Consider the following 17,719-nt stretch of genomic DNA (forward strand, 5'->3'; position numbering starts at 1 on the left):
AGCCCAAACATCCAAAGGTATAGCCCCTCAGCTAGCTATGTCCAAAAATTGTGACAGATCTGATTTTGTGGATCACTCTCACAGGAGAACCTTTGAGGCCATAGTGGCCCCAGGAAGTTTTAGGTTCCCGTTAAAAGCACAGGGGGAGGCTCAGGGAGATATACAGGGATGGGAGGGGCCATCTTGCCAAGTGTCCCAACAGGTGCAGGAATCTTCGTAAACCCAGAAGGTCAAATTAAAAGATCCACAGAATACAAGGGTTATAGCCTGGAACATAGCAGGACTTGCATCTAAGCTGGATCTTCCTGACTGGGGAGAATACATCGATACACATGAGATATGCCTCTTTCAAGAGACATGGTTCACTGTACCACTGTTTAGGGAAGGATACGCAGCATATTGTATCCCAGCCTTGCAGGGGCCTAGGAGGAGACCCTCAGGGGGCCTTTGTATTTGGGTTGCCACCCATCTGGGTTGTACAAATAAAGTGCTGAACAATGATTCTTTGTGTATCCTCCTCTCTTTTGATGACATATTTAAGCTGGCTGTTTTCATTGTATATTCTCACCCAGTGAGGTTGGGGCAAACCTCACAGACCTTAGATTCTTTGGCTACTCTTTCTCCTCACTTTACCTGAGTCTGTTCATGTAATTGTTTAGGGGGACTTCAATTGTCACTTTGAGCCCCTTAATGGTATAAGCTCTACAATCACAAGCGAAGAAGATTCTGTTTTGTCAATTCCGGACTGTAACATCCATCCAACAAGGGGGTAAACCCCCCTTGTTCTTCAAACGACCTTGTTTACACTCACTCACTCCCTTCGGGCCTGCAATGGTTGATTTCCTTAGGACAGTCTGGGAAACCCAACCTTTAATAAATTGGGACAGGGCTCTATAATCGATTATATTCTAGTAGATGTTGAGAATTGGTACAGAATTAAGGACTTCGTGGTCCAACCCGTTGTGAAAGTGACCAGAACCCATTGGTACTTGTGATAGCTTATCCCCAACTTAACGATAATCAGGGTCTGTTAACCGAACCCCCCCCCAATCGAATCGCAAAAAGGTGGGAGAAGAGTACAGTGGATAACCTTTGTTGTATCTAATGAAAATATGGTCTCCTTGTATACACAACCTATTCCCATTTAGAGACTGCCTTTTGGGAGTCTGAAAATCATCAAGGCCACAAATCCCTGTTGTTGATCAATTCAAACCATATGGATTTGTTTTTAAAGTTGGCAGAGTTCTTTTATACCTACAGAAATAATAATCACTCCGACCCCAAATCCAAACACCCCTGGTTTAACAAAGCATGTAGGGAAGCCAAACGTGCACTGGTACTCTGGGTTAAGAACAAGGACGTTATAGGTACCAGAACAGCCAGGTTACACTACAAATATACCATAGATGGAGCTAAAGCAGCTTGGGAGAAAGAGAAGTGGGATACAATCAAGAAAGCTTTAGACACCAGAAATATGAGAGGCTCTTGGAACCTAGTTAAGACTGGTTGTTCCGAACCAAATCTGACAGAAAAAGCTTGGAGATCACATTTTAATGTTTGATATTCTAAGTCATTAGGTGAAGTTGTAAAACATGGGCTATTAGACCCAGATCAAATTCCCCTAAATTTGGATCCACCACTCTGCACATTATTGGAAGTCACTAGGGCGTCGGGCAAAATACTTCCTAACAAGGCACCGGGACTGGATAGAATCCCAGGTGACCTGTACAGAAATTAACAGGTAGTGTGGGCCCCTTATTTGCAGATCATATTTAATGCCATTATTCAGGGAATGGCACTCCCTCTGACGTGGGCTGGTGCGGAAATTATTAAAAAGTTTTAAAAAAGGCTCCCCAATTAATCCGGCGAATTACAGGCCAATAAGCCTAATTGATGTTTCCCAAAAGATATTTGCTCGTGTCCTCCTGGGGCAATTGCAATCATGGATGGATGAGTCGAATGTTTTAACTCCATTACAAGCAGGATTTAGGTCCAAAACCTCGACCAACGATCAGATTTGTAGATTGCAATTAATCTATTGGAAAACAGTAATTCTGGAGGGGGGTAGCCTTTACCTAACCTTTGTGGACCTTAAGTCCGCCTTTGATATGGTCCATCATGACCAGCTATGGAGTCTTCTCCTTGACGTGGGAGCGCCAATTTATCTTGTCAACTTTTCAAGCGCTTACACGAAGGTACTTACGCGAGGGTAAGATATGGCAAGAAAGGTGAATTGACTGCTCCTTTTCCAGTGGAGAAAAGGGTGAGGCAGGGATGCGTGCTTGTGCCAACCCTCTTTTCCCTTTTTCTAAATGGCTTAATCAAAACCCTCTTGGCAGTGTAGGATATAGACTCACCAAGGTTAGCAAACCGCAAAAAACGACCTTAATGTTCGCTGATGGCATGCTGCTCCTGTATAAATCACCAATGGGTATGCAGCGTGTACTGGATGAGTTTAGTGCAGTCTTCAGGAATAGGAATCTGGAAATAAATGTCCAGAAAACCATATATATAGTCTTCCACACTAAAATCACGAATTGCCCCTGTCCTAAAATGGAGGGCAGGTCCCTAGGGAGAGTGCCAATTTTTCACTACCTAGGCATCACACTCAATGACAAGATGGATTGGGGACCAAAACAAAGAAGGCCAATTTGGAATTATTACAATTAACAGGTGGTATCTTGAAAGTTTATAAAAATTGCACCCAAAAAGTGGTTGGCCCCCCGGCAGAAATGTACAAAACCCAAGCAAGGGGCGTCTCTTTAAATGGAGCTGAACTTTGGGGACACTGCCCAACACACACTCTATCGGTCACAGAGAATACTTCTATTAGGCAGCTGCTGGGAGTCCCAAGAAGTACACCACTAACACCACTCAGAATGGATTTGGGCATTGGCCCCATTGCTGATACAATCGCCTCACCTCCCCTCCTTTTTTGGCGTCGCATATGGAGCACGCCAGAGTTAGCTACCTATAAGGAGGAACGGAGGGATGTTATGTCCACACTAGGAGCAGTCAACTTACCATGGCTCTCTTATGTTAGGAGTGTATGCTTGTCACTGGGGCGGGCAAACATGTGGTTTACTTCGGAAGAGACTGGTCCCAGTATTCCTAAAAAGTAATTTAGGGGCATATTATTAAGCCGGGCGTTAAAATTATCGCCGTTTTATTAGCAGAAAACTGCAGCTAAAGCGGCGATAATGGGCGTGATAATATGCCCTGGAGAATTCCAATAGAAACCATGTTCACACCAGAACATGGGTTTCTATTGGAATTCACAAGTTCATATTATCAAGTCCATTATTGCCGCTTTAGAAGAAGTTTTCTGCAGCTAAAACGGCGTTAATTTTTGATGCCCTGCTTGATAATATGCCCCTAACTTGCCTTTAAGGAATATAAACTTGCCTTGTTGACCCAAGGTATGACTTCATACTGCCTGACATCTAGGTTTCTGGATGTCAAACAGCAGTACAAATTCGAATTGGCCTTGGACAGCATCCAACCATTCATGGCAAAACAATTGTATCTTCAATTCAGGCACGGTACGCTTCTGCTTCGGGCATTTACGAACAAATGGAAGGGTGCAACCAAAGCAGATTGCCCTGGCTGCTCCGCGTCTGAACAAACAGAACTCCATGTAATACTTTTCTGTCCTGCTTATAATAGGTCTAGATCAAAGTGGGTCCTCCAACTCTGTAAAAAATGTTGCCTCAGAAATCATGTTGAGGTTTTTAGGCTACTCAAATATGCAACACTTCCATTATTTGTAGTCGCCACCTCAACATTTCTACTTGCAATGTGGTGTATACGTAGAGGCAGCCTAAAGAGGAATGAGTTTGAGAGTAACCAGAGGTAATAACAACATTGTCCTGTGTTTTCACACCTCAACATCTAGGGCTAGATGTAGGTCGCCAAAAACCCGTCGTTAACGGCCGAAATTACCGAATTTCGTCCGTTACCGACCGGTATTTGGCATTTGGAATGCAGGTGGCATGATTGTAGGGTTCAGTATTTTACCAAATCGGTAACGTAAGGAATCGGTAAATTACTGAATTCTTAACATACGGATTCTGTAAATTACCAAATCCGTAATGTAGGGAGCACTCAAGTTAGTGCTTTTCTGAGTTAAGGATTCGTTATTTACCATCAACCAACTACAAGTTGGTGGTAAATATCAAAAACCTTAGAAAAAGGTTGAATGGGATGAATGGGAATGAATGGGAATTACCGAATCGGTAAATACCGATTCTTAATCCCCGAATCCTACAGATTCGGTATAATGTACTGAATAATTATCTACATCCCATTAACGTATTCTTAAATACCGAATAAGTAAAATTTGGTATTTAAGAATAGGTACATAGAGATTACCTACATTTGGCCCCTAGTGAATTGTATTGTTATTATATCTTCCTATGGCAAACTAATTTTAATGTTTTCCTTTTAAGTTATTTTTTTAATCCTTTTTAACAGCTTTATAACTTCCATTTAGGTGACCTGTGTTTCTTTGATATTTATGTATGTGAGTTCTAGTGGGTCAGGTAGATAGCTGGTGATAGTCAATATTAAAATAAGAATGCATTATATCATCTTGCATAAAATGATTGATGTCTTGAATATCTTTTTTTGACTTCATCACTTTTGTAATAACCAATTTTATTTTATGGAATCTAATATGTATTGTGCTTTTGTGGCTGTACAGCCGAAATAAAGTTTTCTGACTGACTGATATATTATCACTAAAAAACAACAAGGCTTACACAGACTTTATAGTTAGCCTCAGATTTTACTCATACAAAACCATAGAAATGCAGCAGTTATAGTTACCTGAGCTCACTATAACTTACGCCCCTTCAATGCACTGCTTAAGACCTCACATATTACATCACTCATGACATGGTTAGTGACATCGCTGATGACATCTCAAATTACATCACTGATGAAGTCACTGATGAGATCATCCCATGAGTGTAAGTGTTTTGTAAATATTTCTGAGAATTAAAGTTATAAACTAATCCACAGCATACATTAAATTACTATCCTTTCTATGCTAGTAATTAGCGTTAATATTCCTAACATATCTGAGTACATTTTATTCTGGTATACTTTAATTGAAGTATCACAAATGCAAATATATGAGGCACAATACATTCAATTATGCTAATTTTATTCATAATAAAATGAGCAATAGTGTTTTCTCATTTCTAATCTTGCAATTACTACTCTGGCCCCTATCTCACTAATTTGTTCTCATGTCTAGAAAGCGAATATCCCAAAATACACATAACACGGCTATGGTGAACATGTTATACGTCAATTAGTGGGAGGATGCTGTAATGGATGGGGTAAATGCAAATAACAATACATCGTTTATTTTATAGTAATTCAGAATGCTTCTAGACTGTCAATAACAGACATTAACATGACCTAATTTAATGTTATCCAATGTACCAACCTTCTAAAGGATAGAAAGCTGAGATTTAAACTTATAGCTGTAAATCACAGCATATCTGATCAGGGAGCAATCACCTTCTTCGGTCAACAAGCCTTCTCAAATAATAACATGCTCAGAGATATTTCGAGGAATATATATAATGAGGGAATTATCAACACTAGCTTGAAATACATTTCTGTTATCTCACAATCTTCTAGTAAATATTCTTAGTTTCAAAACATGCTTTGTAACAAACCCTTTGCCATCTGTGCACCAAGGATCTTGAACATCATCCCTGACCCATCAGGACCACTCTAACACTGCTCTAATTTGTGAAAGAGTTTAAGATACACCTCTTTAAAAAACACTACATCACAATGCATTAAACGTTTAAAACCCAGCTACCTCTCCTAAAACTTGTTGATTTATTTTTTTAACTCAGCACAGTGCTCCTGTTTCCTTTTGGCTAGGTTGGTGCTCTGAAATATCACATAGTATATACATTCACTCATTCCTTAAATATACAGAGGAACGAGGTTTCCATACTTGCATTGGAAGCTAATAATATATTTGGTTTCTAACATTGGCATCTGCAACTTACATGAATGCTATGATTATTTCCCCTTCATTTTGAGCCAGGTAAATATAAATGGAAGCATGTCTTTTACCTTGCCACATTTTTAATGCACAAACTCTGCACACACATTGTTAAATACTGTCCATCTATTTTCAAAATCCTGCAGTCTGACTTATTTCTGGACTTAAATTAATGCTGCATTATTACATTTACACCTACTCCCACATGAGCAGCCATGAGGAATTTTACAGTCTTCAGTAGAAGCATGACAAGTTAGCAGGGATTTCAAGCGTAAGGCACTGAAATTGGGAAAAATGGTAACTAGGATTACTCTTTTCTAACATTGGCTACAATGTAGTCAAATATGCCACCAGCAATTACACTGTTCATACCAGCCTCCTGCTGTCACAGAGTTTCTTAATATTAGTATCAGTTAGAATAATGAGCGTGTGTTACTCAGATTACAAATAGCACTGTATATGAAACTGTTTCCTGTCGAGCCCTACTTTAGTGTGTGTGTGCGCCACTCTAGATAGTGTGTTTAGGGAAGGTATCTGGATAATTCCATTGATAGCACACCGCTCTCAGGTGAGAATGAGGCCAGAGCCTAGACAGGTGCAATAGGGGCACTATTCTAAAAGACGCAGCTCAAGATTTCTTGTCAGCGGCACATAGTAGTCTTCATCCCTTTCAACATGGTATGCCCAAGAGCATTAGGGGGCCAGTTGAAGGGTGAAGTGGATGATATGCTCTTAAACCAAGTCTTATTACAACAGAAGGGAAATATTAGACCTGACAGCCTTAGGCTGGTCTTTCCCCACACCCTTTGCCTCACTCCTCCATTTTTGCTGATCTTGTCTTTCTCCTTCGCTGGAGCAGCCGTGCGCAATACAAATAGCACTAACATACCATAACATAACATAGCCAAGGACTGCAAACCAGTGCTAAAGTGTGTATGTGGTAAAATGCAGGTGCTCTCTCTTTTATGCAGCGTAAAAGTAGCGAACACGTAATTGTCACATTTATTTACTTGAAAATCTTTAGTAAAGCGGTCCTACATGTACCTAGGGCTTGTAAATGAAATGCTACTAGTGGGCCTGCTGCACTTAATTATACCTTTTAAATATGTCTCAGACCTGTCATTGTAGCCTGTGTGTCCAATTTTGGATTGCTATTTTTATCTCACAAAATAAACCTTTTGTCAGGCCTAAACCTTCCTTTTTTAATAAACATAAGTCACCTCTAAGGTAGGCCATAAATAGCCCTTTGGGTGGGGTCCAGGGTATTTAAAAGTTAGACATGTACTTTTTACTTTTACATATCCTGGGAGTGAAAAAATCCTAAATACGTGGTTCCCTACTGCAAGGCCTGCCTCCCCCTTAGGTTAGCATCGGGTTAACTTATTACATTTAATAAGTGATAGATTTTAATTGGGAGCAAGTAGGAATATTGAGTTTGGTGTCTAAAGAATCACAATTGAAAGCCCTCTTTAATGGTAAAATCAGATTTCAAGTCACATTTCTGCAAATGCCACTTTTAAAAATTTGCCATTTTCTTGTCCCAACCATTTGGTATCTGCAGCCATAACCTAGGTCACATGACTAGGTCCAGCTGACAGTTGGGCTCTGTGTATTGGTTTTACACAGTGAGATAAAGTGGAACAGTAGCTGGCAGGATGGACCATCTCTGACATTGGAAGGGAGGAGATGCCACCTACCACAATTGCACATCACAAAGACTCTGTCCAGCAAACTCACAAATTCTTTTGACACTAGTCTTCTGTGAGCTGAGCTGGTGTCAGGGAAGGGAAGCAGAACATTCCAAACACCTCAGGGGTCGGAAACCTCCAGAACCTTCTCCTACTTCAATATAGGCATGAGGTATAAATTATTGACCCTCAGACCCAACTCTTCAGTACACCTCTAGACTAGTGGAGGACTCAGAAGGACTGCTCTACCAGAAAGAATTCTATTGTGTAGGCCTGATGCACTTGTGCACTGCTGCCCTGCTGCACAGCTGCCTGAGGAAGAAGGAATGGACCTGAATCTTGATACCAGGACCACTAGAGTGACACCAAGGACTAGTTGGCTGGCCTCCTAATCACCAGAGCTTCAGGGAAAGATAAGGCTCCAGCGACCTTGAACCCTGCACCTGAACTCGATTTGCTGTGTGTCTTGCTCTCTAAGTTGTGGTACCCCAGTTCTGGACCCTAGGAAGTGGGTTTGAAGGTGCTCTGCCAGCCCAGCTGTGATCCTGTGAGCAGAACGGATATAGCACAATGCAACGCATGGGGCTGCGTTGCAGAGAGGTGTAAAAAGGGGCGTGACATCATTACACCTCTCTGCAACTCAGCCCCCTGGTGCATACTGGAGGTTCCTGGTGGGCTACTTGGCCCCCAGGGACCCCCAGTATTCAAGGGGACTTAATCCCCCAACTTAGAACGCGTCACGGGGAGCGTTGGCACAGTGGTGAAGGGAGGGGACGGGGCTTGAGGTGATGTGTGTGTACACACGCCCTGTGGCCCGGTTTAAGTTGGGGAATTAATTCCTCTTCAATCCAGAGGTCCCCTAGGGGCCAACTAGCCCACCAGGTACCTCCAGTAAGCGCCACAGAGATGCGTTGCAGAGTGTTGTAAAAAGGGGCGTGGCCTCTGAACACCTCTCTGCAATGCAGTTCCCTGGCGCATACTGGAGGTACCTGGCGGGCTAGTTGGCCCCTAGGGGACCTTTGGATTGAAGAGGAATGAATTCCCCAACTTAAATCGCGCCACAGGGCGTGTTTGCACACATGTCGGCTCAGGCCCCGCCCCCTTCCTTCACTATTGAGCAAAATATTCCTCTAAAATCAGCCGAACTACGAATTCCAATTTACTCACCTGTTATCAGGAAAGACCTCAGCTCTGCATCTTTCAGCCCACTACTGATCCTGAAAAGTAATTCTAACCATACTTAGACTAACATTGACTGATTTTACTTGGCTTGGAAATTCTTCTTAGTGTGGAGTTTTGGAACTTTAAAATATTCCTCCAAAATTAGTCAAACTACGAATTCCGATTTTCTCACCTGTTATCAGTCGAGACCCCAGTGCTGCATCTTTCAGCCCAGTACTGATCCTGATAAGTACTTTTAACCGTACTTACCAGTAACTTGAATTTCCTTCCATAGGATATCATTGCCTGCTATATAAAATATATATATATACATTAAAACATATATAAATTAAAAAAAATATTACAGTTTCAATATTTTTTTAAACAAAAAATCAATTTATATTAAAAATATGTAATGTAATTTAAAAAATAAAATATCTCAAAATAGATACTTTAAAACAATGTAGTAAATCAGTATAAAAAATATAACAATTAATACATTTAAAAATTATCATTTACAAAACCTTTGAAATTCACAGAAAAAACATAGGTTTCAGCCACGTTATAGTTACGAATTGGCATTTTAAAAACCTTAGAAATTCACTGAAAAAAAACATAGGTTTCAGCCACGTTATAGTTAGGAATTTGCATTAAAAAAACCTTAGCAATTCACTGAAAAAGCCATAGGCTTCACACATGTTATAGTTAGCTGGACATTTCACTCATACAAAACCATTGAAATTCCTCCGTTATAGCTAGTTCAGCTAACTATAACTTGTGCGCCCAGAATGCACATCATAGTCATAGAGCAGTTCTTAGAGTTGTTGGCCCAGTCTCGGAGCATCTCTGGGTGATGTATTCTTGAGATTAGTCATGATATTGACTGACCACATTGACACAAATGCAGAGAAAACCCTTTATCGAATGAAATAACACTAGATCTCCTGGCTCAAAACTTTTAACAAAGGCCTGAATGACAACATTCCATGGCTGGCACTTAATCATTTAGATGCCTACATGAAGAGGACAGATCTGCACCTGGCAATAATCATATATAACAAACACCAAAGGCTGATAAAATGAAATTATGAGTCACTAGACACATGTCAACTAAAACAACACCACATACCACAGTCAATACCGTGACCGACCTAAAAAACACACCACCTAGATAGGTTGTATTGAAATGTGCTATGAATACAACCAAAAAAAAGGGGGCATTAGAACCAGGCATACCCATTCGATAATTCTCAGGTAGACACCACAAAGTTCACCCTGTGAAGTGTAATGACCATTCAAAACAAGCGGATAGTCAAAAATTGATATCGGAACACACTCATGGCAATAATACATACATTTAATTTCATGTCCCTAAAATTATAGGAGGCATGTAGATAGATTTGTGGACAGGAACCTCACTTCGAGGACCATCCAAGAGAGGCATGCCCATCCCATCCAAGAGTTTTCGTTAACGGCATTGCCACACAACATGAATTGCCAGCTAGCTCCTCATGCTGTAATTTTACATTATGACATTTGTGAGTACAGCCATACTAATAACCTAAACAGGTTTTACTTTTCTCACCTCACAGGAGGGCCTGGCCACATGCCGCACCCATCGGATATAACACTGGTCGCCACCACACCCTTACATACGGTAAAGTTCAATGACCACCTGCAAATATGCGGATAGTTACGGTCCTAATGTACATATTCTCTAATAATTTAGGTATCCCTATCAGGTTTAAACATGAACCTATCTACACCATATCACTTTTCTGACTGTAGTACTTCATTGGAGGTCAAAAGCGCGATTTAGCGACATGATAAATTAATACCAGTGGCCCATAAATTTTATATGTTGTAATTTTATTTTATTTTATTTATTGACTTTTACCAAATTACCATATATGCAAACAAGTACCAACACCTCAAAAGCACATCAATTCTATGTCTATTAATGTGATCACAATGACACATAGAAATATCAAGGAGCGCACAATTAGATCTTTTTCTAAAAACGACTTGCCCTAATCCAAATGCTCCAACATGCACCTGCAAACAATTAACTGTGATTGGTGATTAAATCCCCGCTTTAAAAGCCTCGAGAATTCACAGTACATCCATCATCCAGAATGGATGAGGGAGATTTAGGGGGACATGCCGGGATCTGAATCTAACTAGGGGCCTCATTAGGATGGCGGTGAATCCGCATCCTCCGGGCCGGTGGAAGCCACCGCCGGCCCGGAGGATGCGGATTCACCGCCCCGGCCACAGAATACACCCACCGCCAGATTAGGATGGTGGTGGGATTGCGGTGGGACCAGCGGCAGATGGCAGGTCCAACCGCCGGTGATCCGCGGGGTGTGGTGGGCCATTTGGTGGTGGTGTCTGCAAGACACCGTCAGCCAAATTAGGAGGTGCACCGTCACATGCTTTTCCACGGCGGCTTTTCCGCCATGGAAAAGCATGTGGTCTTTGGTGTTTGGGGGCCTGTTGCGGGCCCCCAGGGTGTCGGGGTTTGGGGGTTGCACATGGGGGGTACGGATGGTACCCCCCAGCATTTACATGCACAAAGCGGCAGGCAACGCGCGCTGCCTGCTGCTTTGTGCATGTAAATGTTAAACATGCATTTTTAACCTTGTGGCAGGTGCTGCTTCAAGCAGGACCCGCCGCAAGGTTAAAGATACAGGATGTGATCGCCAGGGTGGCGGTCAAATCCTAATTGCACCGGAGGGACCGCCACTGCCGCTAAGGACGGTCCCTCCACCTCGAGGTGGCGGACGGACGCAGGTCCGTCCGCCATCCGAATGAGGCCCTAAGTAAGTGCAATAATTTCCTTGATATGTAGTTTTATTTCCTTGTCAGTTTCACACACAAATGTGGTAGATTTACCCACCATAGTCCTTAACTTGATACATGTTTTTGATGAGGAGTGTCCCATTTGGGTACTTCTCAGCTGAGGCACGTTATTAGAAAATATGCTTTTAAGCAGAATTCTTATACTTGTGAGTTTTAAATAGAACTCTGATGACTGCCGTGCTGCATAAACAGAGCTAAACAGTTTGTTAAGTATACATACTAAACAACAAAACCTCTATACTGCCCAGTTAACAGTACTCACAACACATCCCTGAGCTTGAAACCTATTTCTATTGCGTCTGGTCTAAGATTGGTATGAGACGATCGCCTCACCTGATTCCTCTGAGGCACAGTCATATATCTACAGGTATTTAATGAATGGATTATTTTAATTTATGTAATTTATCAAGTACTGTATGTATTCAATACCCATATATAAGACCAACTTAAAATAAAAAAACACAGAAGAATGAAATGTGATCTTAGATCAGACCTTAATTGGGCAAATGACTAACTTCACAGGTATATATGGCATAACGCACAATGATGCAAAAACCAACCAGGCCTGCGCACCATGTAACCAAGCCAGCAGAATCACGTCTCAAAAAATCCCACATTTCTTAGTAGATACTCCATTTTCCATGGAACTTCCAATAAATGAGTACTTCATTTGCCCCACCAGTCCATGACTATTTTTCAACGAAGACGCATAAGTAAACTGGACTTACAAACACACACCAAACGGTTGCAGAGGGGATCTGACTATATTTATTAAGGTCCTTGTCAGAAATGGGATTTCTGGTTGGCTAGGGCATGCTTCTGAGCCACACAGAAACCACCACTATAGTCAGGGCAAAGGAGTTACACAATGAAGATAACCACTGCTCACCCCCTTGGTAGCTGGGTAGAGCAGTCAGGCTTATACCAGAGGCAATGTGTAAAGCGCTTGTGCAACACGCTCAGGCAGCAGCAACACACTAGGCACACCACAAAACAAAAGGGTATATAAAAAAATAGCCTTTGTATTATCCATAAAACACGTTTGAACCCTATCACATATATACACTGCACAACCAGCAACTTGTCATGACGTTACAGGGATTATATAAATCACGTTACCAATCTGGTTTTTGTCATAACATTACATACATCACAAGGCCAATCGGGCCATTGTCAAGACCATTACAGTTAGAGACCAGTAGCTACTGATAATATTGTGCTTAGCACAACAGGTTATGCATACATCTAATCATAACACAAGACTTCTCAGGTCTATGCTGAAGTGTGACCAGTTTTTTGACAAAAAAAGTTGAAATTGTGTCTCTCAGTAAAGCCCCAAAGGGGAACAATCCCTTTCCGGATGAATGCCCTCACCCACCATAGGTGGCATGCTTCATCATATGGGCATCTCCTCCCAGTGGGAAAACCTAGTCCCACTGATGGCTACAACTCCCTCACTGTGAGGTAGGAGCTCTGGGATGTTTTTAGAATGTCCTAAGCTGTTGAGGATGCTAAAATCCTATATGTGAGCGCTAGGTGTCGTGAGGCTACAGCGCTAAATGTGAGTGAAAAGGAAAATGTGATTCTTAAACTACTTAGTGGGGACAAATAACTTTTTATTGGCTTGTCCGGACTGGCAGGGTTAAAAAGCAGTGCAAAGCAGGGTAGATTCAAACTGCTAAGAGGTAAAAATCGGTCAACATATTTCAGCCTATCTGATTGATCTTTAAAAGTATCCAGGCTTTCATCAGGACCATAAAGAATAAACAAAGCTGCTGCTGCTGTGTGAAAAAATTAGAAAAACAATAATAGCAAATAGTAAATATAGGGATACAAAACCAGTAATCCAATGTAAGGTTCGGTATTACTGAAAAGTATCCAAACCGATGGATAAGTAGACCTACCTCTACCTGGTAACAACCCAGGGAAGAGGGCACTGCTCTCTCCGTTGGTACCCCGTGGTGGTACATGAGCTGCAACCGGAGGCTGAAACATGTCAACCAATTTTTACATCTTAGCAGTTTGAAGCTACACTGCTTTGCACCTCTTTTTAACCCTTCCAGTCTAGACAAGCCAATATAAATTTTGCAGACAATGAAACTTACATGCGAAATACAGCACAGAGCACAGTGAACACTCTGTGAAAAACCTGTCCAAAGAGCATCTATTCGCTCAAAATAACCAAGGTCTGAGGATGCTAAAAATCACATAACCTGCAGCCTTCATACTGTGATGAAAACTTTACAGATAGCCCATCTTCTAAAGCAAAACAAGCACATTTACATAGATTAGTACCTACTGCATGCAGTCCTCTATATTAAGTAGAAATTGTCATGCTGAGATAAATCTGTCCAATAGTGCAAGGCTGCATACAATACTTAATATGTAGTTTACTTAATATGTCAAATCTTTGCCCTGCTGGAAATCTTTCTGCAGTACCAAAAAACGTATGTGGAATATAATGAACACAAGTCAACTGTCATCTGCACACATAATTACTCTTCAATACTGTACCTACACACAAGGGGCATTAGGAGCACATGTATTTTGTAAACACTTATACCAATTAGCTGTGCATAGGCTGCACAAAATTCGGTAGAAATGTAATTTGATAGTTAGCCGCCTTTATGTACACTATGAAACAAACTAACACACTCATTGGATGATGTCATCAATGGTGTCGTTTCAGATTCCAATCCTTTCATAAAAGATGTCATAGAACTTGTCTTGAGTGATCTCAGATGTGAGGTCACATGCAGTGTATGGTAGGGGCTAAAGTTATAGCTAGCTCTGCTAAGTATTACTGGTAAATCTCCGTGTTTTTTTTTTAGTTCCAAACTTTAATGTTGTCACTGACAAATTCTCTTAACTATAACCTTACTTTACCTTTTTTTTCTGTGAATTTCTGGGGTATTTTTAACAAAAAGTAATATTTAATTAGGATACATAAATCCAAAACCCTGCCGTAGTGGGGGCTCGGCCACAAGGTCTGGCCTGCAGCCAGGTCTTGTGCCCAACCCCCCAAAGGCAACCAATTCCACACTGCGCATGGCCTGCACAGGACCTGGCTGTGGGGACCTTAACCTAGAGGGCCTTTTTTAAAGGGAAGAGTGCCATGCGTTCCCCCCTCCCTTAGCCTCATTAGGCTCCGGGGGCCCCATCCTCCAGGGCCTTATTTAAATTAAAGGGGAGAGGGCTGTGTACCACCCTTCCTGAGTCTTATTGGGCCCTGGAGAACCCATCCCCATGGCTTGTTTCTTTTTTTGCTTGTAGAAACTTTTATTGAAATTAAAGCACATTACAGTATAAGTATTCAATTAGTACCTTCTGGCATTAATGGTTTAGCGGTATAAATTAATAACAATGGCACAGAAGGGTATGCAGTGACAAATCATAAAGCGATCCGTATAGGTATCTACAAGGCGGTCATGAGGTTATTGGATAGAACATCGTGGACACAGGGTTTATGAGTATGATTCCATATTGATTTGCGCAACTGCTCAGGGTGGCAGGATTTGGTGTTCCTCCCCAGGGGGATTAGGGCATTTGTCAGCATCATCTAATTGACTGAGGCATGTCACCAGAGTGGCCCAGATGTCATGTGGTCAGCTCGCAGGGGGATTAAGTTCCATTATTTAGTCAGGCGTGTCTGGCAATGTGCTGCGTCCGCAAGTCAATCTTTGGTCAAAGTTAACGTTTACGGACCAGCACTAACACAATTGCCACCAATCTGCAGCTATCATCAGGGATCTCTTTGACATAACCCAGTAGACACGTAAACGGGTCTGATGCAATGTGATCAGAAGTGATAGCGCTAATGATTTTGCACACTGCCTGCCAGTAATTGGCTATCCTCGACTATGTCCAGAACAGGTGTAAGAATGTGGCATCAGGTGCAGGGCAGCACTTACACCTCGCATCCGCGATTAAACCCATTTTGCGGAGGGCCACTGGGATGCAGTATATTCTATGTAAGAATTTGAAGTGTATCAATCGTAGCATATAATTAGGGGAGAGTCTTTCAGTCTGGTTGCAGGAGTATTGCCACTGTTCTGGTGATGGCCCCATAGCCAGTTCTGCTGTCCATGCCAGCTTGCGCACTCTGCATCTGTCCGGGAGGCAGCAAAGAAAATTGCATATAGCCAGATGACAAGTTTGCGAGGTGACGCAGTAGTGTGAATGTATTCATGTGCTGTGTTTGATGGGGGAGAGTTCAAGAATGCACTGTTAATGTTCGTACAAGTCGCGCAGATTTGATAATATATCTGGGCCCTTATTTATGAAGCCTTGCGTCAGTTTTGCGCCGCCGGTGCATCACTTTTTGTGACGCACCAGCGGCGTACAAAATACACCTTGTTGCGCCATATTTAAAAAGTGACGCATCTAGGTAGATGCGTCACTTTTTAAACCCCTGCGCCACATTATACCTGCGTCAGGTATAATGTATGCAGAGGGGGCGTTCCCCCGCAAAAAGCCTCGTAATAGTGACGCAGTGAAATCTATGAGATTTCACTGCGTCACTTTTAGGATGCTGTTGCGTCAAAATCTTGCGCCTGCCTCACAGCAGGCGTAAGACTGACGCAAGCCCTTTCACATGGGGCTTTCCCCATGTGAAAGGACGCATTGCTGGAGTTGCGTCACTTTTGTGACACACTCCAGCAATGCGTCACTTTTGCGCTTACAGATGCGTCAGAAATACTGACGTATCTGTAAGTCCATGCGACATGATGCGTCATACATTAAATATGACGCATCATTGGTGTCGCAAGGAGTGCGCAGTGAAAAGTGGCGCATCGCTGTTTTCACGCAGCGATGCGTCACTTTTCATAAATGAGGCCCCAGGTTTCCAAGCAGGATGAGGGACCTGGTTTTGGTGTGCATGGGGAGAGGGAGGAACTGCCTGTTAGGATAAAGGTCTTTGTTAGTATGTATGCCCAGGGACTTATCACGGCGTGCCTTTTCTCTGTTGTGCAGTGGAGGAAAGGTTGGATTCTCTGCCAAATAGGTGAACACCAACAAAGCCGTAGTTTTGTGGCTATACTCGGAAATATTTATAACACTTATGTAAACTTCAAGTTCTCCACCTGAATAAAGCAGGCTTAAGTGGTGCAGAACACATAAGAAGGTGCGCAGAATGCATTTTCCATTATATTTTGCCCGTAATATTGAGCCTTTGTCATCAAAAACGTTTCCATAAAAGAAAAAAAGTGAATGTTTACAAATGTCCAAAGTTCACCCATGAGGATTTGCCACAAAGCAAAGTTTAGGTAATGTTGGAGAAAAGTTTTAGTCCACATTGTGTATATCTATATTGTATAAGCTCTGTGGATGTACCCTTGGGTTTACAAATATTTTAGATTTTTTGGCAAACTTAGAAAAATATATACAGATGTGGAGTAGTGGTTGTAATGTTTGCCACCATCTTCACATTTATTTGGAAATCACCACCTAAAAACAAGTTTTTCCCTATGATAATACATAATATCATCTTGCATAGTGAATTGATTGATTCTGAAACTACTTTAAACAACCTCACTGGTTTGCATCTGTGTATGCATACATTATTGGGTTCCTGAATGCATATGCATGCTCTGCCTTTGTCAGTTTATGGATTAGAATGTATGCATGTCTGAATGTAGAGGAAATCCATCATGACTGTGCTTATCTGGCTTATGGTTGGATGTTTTTTAAAAGCACGCTGTCACTTTCACACTTTTTTATCCATCACACTGGTAAGTGCTGTATCACATTACATGATGTCTGCCCCTTGGTGGTCATCATGCATGACATGGAAACACTCCCCACACAGGATCAAAAATAAGACAAGATCCTTTTAGCCATACGCAATACAAGGAGTAGCATGCTATCCATGTAGGCTTCAGTGCCCCACATCATGGTAGTGGATGTTGTATAAATGCTGCAATGAAATAAAATACAATATGGTATATAGTGAAAGAATTCCTAGAATCCACATTCA

The 17,719-nt window shown here is 41.8% G+C and overlaps 1 protein-coding gene across 1 annotated transcript in view; it reads left to right on the forward strand.

The window, feature by feature from the left end:
- Positions 1-17,719, forward strand: part of PCDH15 (protocadherin related 15) — a 2,701,201-nt gene that overhangs the window by 1,257,330 nt on the left and 1,426,152 nt on the right. The window lies entirely within an intron of this gene.

The sequence above is a fragment of the Lissotriton vulgaris genome, chromosome 5 (genome assembly GCF_964263255.1).
Source record: "Lissotriton vulgaris chromosome 5, aLisVul1.2, whole genome shotgun sequence".
Classification (NCBI taxonomy): Eukaryota; Metazoa; Chordata; class Amphibia; order Caudata; family Salamandridae; genus Lissotriton; species Lissotriton vulgaris.